Source organism: Herpailurus yagouaroundi, unplaced genomic scaffold, assembly GCF_014898765.1.
Source record: "Herpailurus yagouaroundi ecotype Mexico unplaced genomic scaffold, PumYag 193, whole genome shotgun sequence".
In the NCBI taxonomy this organism is placed as follows: domain Eukaryota; kingdom Metazoa; phylum Chordata; class Mammalia; order Carnivora; family Felidae; genus Herpailurus; species Herpailurus yagouaroundi.
Genome location: NW_024412424.1, coordinates 5497348 through 5508404, shown reverse-complemented (window position 1 = coordinate 5508404; position 11057 = coordinate 5497348).

The window sequence follows — 11057 nt, the reverse complement described above, 5'->3', positions numbered from 1 at the left end:
TTTTTCCTTTGTCTCTAGTTTTAAATTTTTTTTTCAACGTTTATTTATTTTTTGGGACAGAGAGAGACAGAGCATGAACGGGGGAGGGGCAGAGAGAGAGGGAGACACAGAATCGGAAACAGGCTCCAGGCTCTGAGCCATCAGCCCAGAGCCCGACGCGGGGCTCGAACTCACGGACCGCGAGATCGTGACCTGGCTGAAGTCGGACGCTTAACCGACTGCGCCACCCAGGCGCCCCATGAGTCTCTTATGCTTTGGCTCTCTCCCACTCTAATCTCTCTCTCTCTCTTTTTTTTCTTCCCCTCCCCCATGGTCTTCTGTTAAGTTTCTCAGGATCTACATACGAGTGAAAACATATGGTATCTGTCTTTCTCTGTATGACTTATTTCACTTAGCATAACACTCTCCAGTTTCCATCTACGTTGCTACAAAGGGCCATATTTCATTCTTTCTCATTGCCACGTAGTACTTCATTGTGTATATAAACCACAATTTCTTTATCCATTCGTCAGTTGATAGACATTTAGGCTTTTTCCATAATTTGGCTATTGTTGAGAGTGCTGCTATAAACATTGGGGTGCAAGTGCCCCTATGCATCAGTACTCCTGTATCCCTTGGGTAAATTCCTAGCAGTGCTACTGCTGGGTCATAGGGTAGGTCTATTTTTAATTTTTTGAGGAACCTCCACACTGTTTTCCAGAGTGGCTGCACCAGTTTGCATTCCCACCAACAGTGCAAGAGGGTTCCCATTTCTCCACATCCTCTCCAGCATCTATCGTCTCCTGATTTGTTCATTTTGGCCACTCTGACTGGCGTGAGGTGATATCTGAGTGTGGTTTTGATTTGTATTTCCCTGATGAGGAGCGACGTTGAGCATCTTTTCATGTAGCCATCATGTCTTTGAATACTTTTTCAGCCCCTCCTTCTTTCTCTTCTTCTGGGACTCTGATTACACAAATGTATATCTTTTGTTATATTTCCACTGGTTCCTGATGACCATTTAATTATTTTTTTCTATTTTCTCTTTGTGGTTCAGATTGGGTAGCTTTAATTGTCTTATCTTCATGTTCACTGGTTCTTTCCTCTGTCTTCATTCTGTTTTTGAGCTTACCCACTGAATTGAATATTTCCATTTGGTTCTACTTTATACTCTATTTCTTTGCTGAGACTTTTTGCTTTTATTTGTTTCAAGCTTATTTGTTTCATCACAAATGCTTGATGAAGCTGTTTTATGATGGTTGCTTTAAAATCCTTGTCAGATAATTCTGACATCTGATTCATTTTGGTGTCAGCATTTTTAAAGTTGTATTTTGTCATTCAAGTTGAAATTTTCCTGGTTCTTGGTATAGTGAGTGATCTTTTTTTTTTTTTTTTTTTAATTGTACCCTGGACATTCAGAGACATGAGACTCTGGGTCTTTAAAAAACTTTTTTTTTAAAAAAAATGTTTATTCCTTTTTCAAGAGAGAGAGAGAAAGAGAGAGAGAGAGAAACAGTGTGAGCAGGGGAGGGGCAGAGAGAAAGGGAGACAGAATCTGAAGGAGGCTCCAGGCTCTGAGCTATCAGCACAGAGCCCAACGTGGGGCTTGAACTCATGAAATGTGAGATCATAACCTGAGCTGAAGTTGGATGCTTAACCAACTGAGCCACCGAGGCGCCCCTGAGACTCTGGATCTCACATAAATCTATTTTAGCAGGTTGTCTGTGACACCATGCCAGAGAGGAATGGGGTACCACCTCCTTACTGCCAGGTGGGGGTGAAATTCTAGACTTCCCATTTGACTTTCTTGATCCCTCAAGAGGGAAGTGGTACCTCAGTGCCTTGTTCCTTTGTATGGAAGTCAGGTATCTTACCTCCCACTATGCCTGACATCACCTTGGGTGAGAGGGGAGGGGTGACTTGTTGGGAGGGGAGGCCTCATTATTGCTGGGTGTTGGTGAAAGTTCCATCTTCACACTCAGCCTTTTCTGATACTGAAGGGTAAAGGGAGGAGCACTTTTTATGGTTGGTGGGAACACATCCAGAATCCCCATGTGGCCTCCACTGACACTATAGAGGGGCCTCAATACCACCAGCAGGGATAAAAAAAAAAAATCCCAACTTCCCATTCAGTCTTCTCTAATACAACCCCTCTGGAAGTGAGGGGTGGTGCCACATTACAGTTGGGAGTGGCACTCTAGGCTCCCCATTCCCGAGGTATTGCTGACAGGAGTAGAGAGAGACCATGGTTTTGTTCCATGTTGTTTGGTAGGGTAGGGAAGTATTGTCTATTTCTCTCTTGGTAGGTGGCCCCTTTCTTGGGGCATGAGCTAGAGAAGCAGCTTGTGGGGGGCTTTTTGTGTGTGTATTCCTGTTGGCCTTTCTTAGTTTCCAGCTTCTCTAGCACCCAGTCTAGGGTATAGGAGACCAAAAGAGAAAACCCTGGTGTATCATCACTATATCATCCTGTGATCCCAAAGTCCCAAGCCAGTAAGACTTCAGAGTCATTTTGGTTATTTTATGTATAATGTCCAGGGTTTTTGTGGTTTTGTTTTGTTTTGTTTTTTAGCTGATCTTTGTAGAGGAGTAAGATGTGTATTTATTCCCTTTTTATCCAGAACCAAAAGTCAGTATTATCTTTCTATCTAGGTACAACATTTATTTCCCCATTTCTTAAAACTTTACTTTTTTCAGTTTTCTTAATATAGGGTGTGCTTATTTCTTACTAAGTTTATTATACTTTTGTTGCCATTATGAATGGGATTCTTTCCTTCTTACATTTTAAAATTGGTTAAGACTGTCTGGGTGGTTCAGTAGGTTAAGCATCCGACTTTGGCTCACGGCATGATCTTGCAGTTCATGAGTTCAAGCCATGCATGGGGCTCTGTGCTGACAGCTCAGAGCCTGGAACCTGCTTTGGATTCTGTGTCTCCCTCTCTCTCTGCCCCTCCCCTGCTTGTATTCTGTCTCTCTCTCTCTCAAAAATAAACAAAACACTAAAAAAAACTGGTTAACATTGTTCATTTTTGCAAAGAAAAGAGTTAATACAGTAGGTCTGGTTGCTCAGTCTTTGCATGTCTCTTGGGGAGCCTAGAACCCTGTTAACCGTTGGCCAATCACTAAGAATATGGCCTTCAGAATGCTCTTTATGTTCCTGATAATGTTCTGTATGCCTAGAATAATGGATGATGCTGTACCACTTTATCAGGATTGCTTCGCACAAACACCAAGATTGATGATGTACCTCATTTCACTGCTGGGGTCCCGAGTATCAGTTATCATGGATGGTCATGTAGCCAAAACAGTTGCCTATGTGACCAACCTGTGATAAGAGCTTCAGACCCCTGGACCAGAGTGAGCTTCCTTGGGCAGACATTTCACATATCCTTCCAGTTTGCTGCTAGAAAGAGTGTATCCTGTGCAGTCCCAGGAGGGGAAAGACTTGGAAACCTATGTCTGATTTCTCTGGACTTCACCCAAGGCATATTTTTGTTCTGCTGCTCTTACTTGATATCTTTTGCTGTAATAAAGCCTTAGCTGTGAGAATAGCCTGCAAGTAAGTCTTGAGAATCATTCTAGTAAAACACCTGACCTGAGAATGATCATGGGACTCCTAAAACTTAAAAAAAAAAAATAGGCTAACCTTGTATCCAGCCACATTGATATTAAACTTTTATCAGAGCTACTAGTTAACCAGCTGATTTTCTTCAATATTCTATATCCTACATCACATTGTCTGCAGAAAATGTGTAATATTTTCCTTTCCCTATTTATAGGCATTAATTAATCTAGTAGGCCCTCTAGTACAGTGCTATCAATATACTTACGTTTCTACTTTTAATGGGAAAGCTCCCAGGAGTTCCCAGTGTTCCACATTATGATGTCTGCTATAATTTTCCAATAAACATTTTCATATTAAATTTTCTTCTGCTTCTAGTTCACTAAGCGTATTTGGCAGTAATGAGTGTTAAACTTCATTAATATTTTTTACATTTACTGAGATAATCATATACGCTTTTCTTTTTCTATTTGAGAGAGAGAGAGAGAGAGAGGGAGAGAGAGAGAACACCAGGAGGGGGGAGGGACAGAAGGGGAGAGAGAGGGGAGTGGGTGGAGAATCTTAAGCAGGCTCCACATTCAGCATTGAGCATGATATAGGGCTTGATCCCATGATCCCAGGATCATGATGTGAGCTGAAATCAAGTCTGGCACTCAACCAACTGAGCCACCCAGGTACCTCTAAAATTTTCTTCTTCTTTTTTTTTTTTTAAATTTTCTTTTTAACGTTTATTTATTTTTGAGACACAGAGAGACAGAGCATGAACAGGGGAGGGGCAGAGAGAGAGGGAGAAACAGAATCTGAAACAGTCTCCAGGCTCTGAGCTGTCAGCACAGAGCCCGACGCGGGGCTCGAACTCAGGGACCGTGAGATCATGACCTGAGCTGAAGTCAGATGCTTAACCGACTGAGCCACCCAGGCGCCCCTAAAATTTTCTTCTTTAGTGAAGCAATCTGGCATCTCTTTTAGATATTTGACTACCCTTTATTTCCTCTCTGGTTATTCAAGCTTTCTGATTTTAATATTTTTTTTTAATTAAAACATTTAAAAAATATTTTTGAGAAAGAGAGACAGAGAGCAAGCATGGGAGGGGCAGAGAGAGGGAGACACAGAATCCAAAACAGGCTCCAGGTTCTAAGCTGTCAGCACAGTGTCCAACATAGGGCTCAAACCCACGAATTGTGAAATCATGACCTGAGCTAGAGTAGGACGCCTAACCAAATGAGTCACCCAGGTGCCCCTAACATTTTATTTTCAAGTAATGTCTACACCCAATGTGGGGCTCAAACTCACAACCCTGAGACCAAGAGTCGCATGTCCCACCAGCTGAGCCAGCCAGGGGCCCCCAAAAGCTTTCTGATTCTTTTTGATCCAAGTTTGGGGATTTTCATTTTTCTAAGAATATCATCCAGTGTCTACTTTTTTATTTCATTAAAAAATTTTAACTTTAAATTAAATGAAATGCAAAGAACTGGTAATATTAAACATGATTTTTCAAAAGAGATCTTTTTATATGGACATACTAAATTTAAGTGATATTGTTAATATGAATAATGTTGTGGTCTTTGTCACTTAACATGAAAAAAGTATCTGCCCAATCTATGCCTCATCTTATAACCAGGCTTTCCCTTCAATTATGAAATATATATCGCATAGAACTCTTTTTGAGGTACTGCATTAAATGTGATTCTTATACACTTGGTTGCAATGTTTTTTTTTTTTTTAATGTTTATTCATTTTTGAGACAGAGAGACAGAGTGTGAGTGGAGGAGGGGCAGAGAGAGAGGGAGACACAGAATTTGAAGCTGGCTCAAGGCTCTGAGCTGACAGCACAGAGCCGGATGTGGGGCTTGAACTTACAAACGGTGAGATATGACCTGAGCCAAAGTTGGACGCTTCAGTGACTGAGACACCCAGGCACCCCAAGCAGTTTCTTTCTAATATACTCTGTCAATAAATTTGGCACCCATCTGTGCAGACATTGCTAGGCTTTGCTTTTTAGCTGTTAAGCCAGACTAGTTTTGTGTAGATATTTTCACCAAATGGTAATGATGTTTCCCATCCAAAGTGCTCTTCCAAAACCTCACCACTCCCCCATTAAGAGGTGGAGTTGTGTTCTTTCCCCTTGAACTTGGGTGGGTCTTGTGATTGCTTCAATTAATAGAGTATAATGGAAGTAAATGCTATGTGACTTAAGGCTCGGTCATAAAATGTAGTTTTTAACTCAGCTCTTTCTTAGGAGGCCCACTGTTAGAAATAGCTACTATACTATGAAAAAGCCCAGGCCACATGAAGAGGTCTAACAGGAAGAACTAAGGGCCTTGGTCCTCGGCCTTGGCTGAGCTGCCACCCAACAGCCTGTACCAACTTGACTGCAGCATGTGTGAGCCACCTTGGAAACAAAACTGCTAGCTTTCAGTAGAACTGTCCCAGGTGATCCCATGTGGGGCAGAGACTAACCTTCCTTGCCTGAGTCCTGACCAGGCTGAAAATTTGTAAGCACAATAAATGACTTTTTTATTTTATTAAATAAATTTTTTATGTTTATTTTTGAGAGAGCAAGAGAGACAGAGTGTGAGCAGGGAAGGGGCAGAGAGACAGGGAGACACGGAATCTGAAGCAGGCTCCAGGCTCTGAGCTGTCAGCACAGAGCCTGACGCGGGACTTGAACCGTGAGATCATGACCTGAGCCGAAGTCAGCCACTTAACCAACTGAGCCATCCAGGTGCCCCATGACTATTTTTTATTTTAAATCACTGTTTTATTATGTAGCAACTGATAACATACAAAGATAAATATGAAAACTAGTTAAGAGTGGGAAGCATATCGCTTCTGAATTTCTCTCTTCATTCATTTAAAAGCTTTCTTCTCATGGCTTCCACAAGACCACACTCTCCTGTTTTCTTCACCTTTGTCCCTTTGGTGGCTTATCATTCTTTATGACCTGTAAATACTAATGTTCCCAAATGCTCAATCCTGGGCCCTGTCCTTTTACCTGCCCTTTTCTCTAGCTATACTTTCTCCCTAGTAGATCTCATGCAGACTTGTACACTGATGACTTCAAAATCTATGTGTTTGTATCTATAGCATTCCTCTAAATTCCTGACTGGTATTGTTGAACTGGTCACTTTGTATCTCCATTTGAATGTTTAGCAACATTCTCTGCCTTAATATGTTCAAAGCAGAATTATTAATCCCACATCCCCTGACCTATTTCTCCCCCAGTCTCCATAAGTCTCCACCAGTCTCCGTCAGTCATCAGTTGCTGAGGTAAAAAATTTAGGATTTATCTGTTTTTCTCTCACTTCCTGCATCCAAACCATCAGCAATATTAACAGACAATATAATACTCCGCATCTTTCATTGTTCAGATATATTTATAAAAGCTCTTACATGAATATGCATATATATGGCTTTTGGCTTAATTGAAATGACTAGTATGACTCCGAACACATACTACTCTGGAACTTAACTTTTTTCAGTTGATATCCCTGTGTCAGTAAATCTATATTCAACTCTATTTTTTTCTCCCAATTTCTTAATGGATCTCTAAATATATACAAACATCTGTAGTTTTATATATACACAGGATCACAATATATTTACTGGGATGTGGTGGTAATTTTCTTTTTTTCCTATCATTTCTTCCTTCCTTCATTTCTCCTAACTCTCAAATCAAGATAACTAGAGGCACTTGGGTGGCTCAGCCAGTTAAGTGTCCCACTCTTGATCTCAGTTCAGGTTATGATCTCACAGTTTATGGGATCGAGCCCCATGACAGGCTCTGTGCTGTCAGCATAGAGCCTCCTTGGGATTCTCTCTCTCTGCCCCTCCACCATTTGTGTGTGCATACTCTCTCTCAATAAATAAATAAACTTTAAAATAATGTCCAAAAAAAGATAACTAGACAGCGTATATCCACTTGTATCTTTCTCTGTATGAAAAAAAAAATTTTTTTTAATGCATGTATATAGAGGTTTAAGCATCTTAAGCTTTTCCCATTCAACAAATCCCAAAACCTCATGGAAACTCCTCTAGAACATCTAGTATAGCAAAAATTCATTCCTTTATTTTATTAAAAAAATTTTTTTTCAATGTTTATTTATTTTTGAGAGACAGAGCACGAGCAGGGGAGGGGCAGAGAGGGAGACACAGAATCCGAAGCAGGCTCCAGGCTCTGAGCTGCCAGCACAGAGCCCGACACGGGGCTCAAACTCACAAACCGCAAAGTCATGACCTGAGCCGAAGTTGGATGCTCAACCGACTGAGCCACCCAGGTGCCCCTAAGAAAATTCATTCTTTATTATTTTTTGATTTATTTTTTATTTTTTAAAATTTACATCCAAATTAGTTGGTATATAGTGAAGCAATGATTTCAGTAGATTCCTTAATGCCCCTCACCCATTTAGTCCATCCCCCTTCCCACAACCCCTCCAGTAACCCTCTGTTTGTTCTCCATATTTATGAGTCTCTTCTGTTTTGTCCCCCTCCCTATTATTTTTGTTTCCCTTCCCTTATGTTCATCTGTTTTGTCTCTTAAAGTCCTCCTATGAATGAAGTCATATGATTTTTGCCTTTCTCTGACTAATTTCACTTAGCATAATACCCTCCAGTTCCATCCACATAGTTGCAAATGGCAAGATTTCATTCTTTTTGATTGCTGAGTAATACTCCATTGCATGCATATATATATATATATATATATATATATATATATATATATATATATACATACATATATCACATCTTCTTTATCCATTCATCCATCGATGGACATTTGGGCTCTTTCCATACTTTGGGTATTGTTGATAGCACTGCTATAAACATGGGGGTGCATGTGTCCCTTCGAAACAGCACATCTGTATCCCTTGGATGAATGCCTAGTAGTGCAATTGCTGGGTCGTAGGGTAGTTCTATTTTTAGTTTTTTGAGGAACCTCCATACTGTTTTTCAGAGTGGCTGCACCAGCTTGCATTCCAAAAATTCATTCTTTTAAATGACAGCATTAACATTCCTTGGTATGAATATTACAAAATGTATTCTTCCATTCCATTGTTTAGGAGCATTCTCTTTATTTCCCCCAATATAAGTAACAATACAATTAATATCTTTGTACATTTATTCTTTGTACAAGTATTTTTATTTCTATATACTAGAATTTCAGAAATAGAATTTGCTGAGTCAAAGGATACACACAAATTTTTATTAAATAGTAAGTAGATGGGGCACCTGGGTGGCTCAGTCAGTTAAGTGTTCAACTCCTTGTCTCAGCTCAGGTCACGATCTCATGGTTTATGAGTTCGAGCCCCACATCGGGCTCCACACTGGCAGTGCAGAGCCTGCTATAGATTCTTTCTCTCCCAATCTCCCAATCTCTCTCTGCCCCTCCCCCTCTCACTCTCTCTCTCTCTCCCAAAAATAAACTTAAAAAAAATTAAAAAAAAAAAATAGTAAGTAGATACAATTATTAATCAAGCAGAGGGTAGACAAAATAACAGTAAAACAACTATGTACTTACAACCTAGTTTAAGAAATAGAGCTTTAGTGATTCTCTGAAACCTCCTGGATGCTTCCATATGATTCCTTTTCCCCCTATAGAAAAAAAAAAGGACCTGAATTTTTTTACTTCTCCCTTCAGTTTTTTTCCCTTTGAGTTTTGACATGTTTTTTTAAAAAATGTTTATTTATTTACTCTTGGGGGGAGGGGCAGAGAGAGAAAGAGAATCTCAAGGAGGTTCCACACTGTCAGTGCAGAGTCTGATGTGGGGCTCCATCTTATGAACCATGAGATCATGACCTGAGCCAAAATCAAGCTTCAGATGCTTAACTGACTGAGCTACCAAGGCACCCCTGAATTTTCTTGTTTAAATCCCTGCATAATGTTAATTTTGACTTGTAAAACTTCATATAAATAGAAAAAAAATTATATATCCTTTTATGTCTTTTTTTCCTGCTTATTATGTTTATTTTTTATTTTTTAACCTTATTTTTATTATTATTTTTTGAGATACAGACCATGAGCAGGGGAGGGGTACAGAGAGAGAGACACACACAGAATCCAAGCAGGCTCCAAGCTGTCAGCACACAGCCCGATGTGGGACTTGAACCCATAAACCATGAGATCATGGCCTGAGCCAAAGTGGGACGCTTAACTGACAGAGCCACCCAGGCACCCCTGTTCCTGAGATTTAACCATTTTGATAGGTGTAGCTGGAAATTTCATCTTATTTTTTATTCTTTGGGGGGGCGGGGGCAGAGAGAGAGGGATACAGAGGATTTGAAGCAGGCTCTGGGCTGAGAGTGGAAAGCTCAATGTGGGGCTTGAACTCATGAACTGTGAAATCATGACCTGAGCTGAACTTGGACACTTAACCAACTTAGCCACCCAGGAGCCCGTTTTCAAATGCTGTTTAATCATTCCTTACATAAATACACTACAGTTGATGGGACATTTGCCAATACTGCTAAGAACATTTCCAAACATGGCCTTTGTGGTACACGTGCAAGTTTCTCTAGTTTGCATATCTAAGAGTGTAGTTGTTGGGTTGTAGGGTATGCCCATACTCATCTTTACTAGGTAAAGTCAAATTGTTTTCCAAAGCTGTTATACTAATTAACACTCCCACTAACACTGCATCGTATCTGATTTCCCTAAAACATCTTTTCAATGTTTCTAAGCTATTAATTTGTCCTCTTTGGTGATATTTGCCAATTTAAAAAATTGTTTTTTTCCCCTGATTTGCACGAGTTTGTTATATATTCTAGATCAGTGCTGTCCAACAGAAATAAAATGCAAGTCAAAATGTAATTTCAAATGTTCTAGAAGCCTCATTTAAAATAGTGATAAGAAACAGGCCAAATTATTTTTTATATTTTTTACTTAATAATACAATATACTTACCAAGATATTATCATTTCAACATGTAATACATGCATATATATATATATATATATATATATATTTTTTTTTTTTTTGTACTAACTCTTTGCAATCTGGTGTCTTTTTCATACTTACACACATCTTAATTTGGCCTAGTTACATTTTAAGTACTTGCCAGTTGTATGTGGTTAGTACCACTATACTGGGGTGTAGATACTTTTGTTGTTATGTGTGTTGCAGGTCTTTCTGTCCAGTTTATGATTTTTCCTTTCACTTTTTGTCTTTTGACGACAAAGTTTCAAAGGAGCTGAGTTTTGACCCCTTTGGTTTGCACTTTGAATTTTAAGAACATTTTTTCTATCACATGGGCATGTACTAAAGATGATGTATCATTCTATATTTTATTCTAAATCTTTCCATGTTTTGCCTTTCATATTGAAGTCTTTAATCCATCTGGAATTGACTTTTGGGTTAAATATGAAATAAGGATCCATTTTTACTTGCTCTCCAGATGGATAACCAGTAAGATAACCTAGCTCTCATATTTTGATGTTGGTTTTGTTTTTGTAAATGGTATGTTTTATTTGCTTGTGCTTTCTAACTGCTGGATTATGGAAATGCAGTTGACTTTTTTTTTTT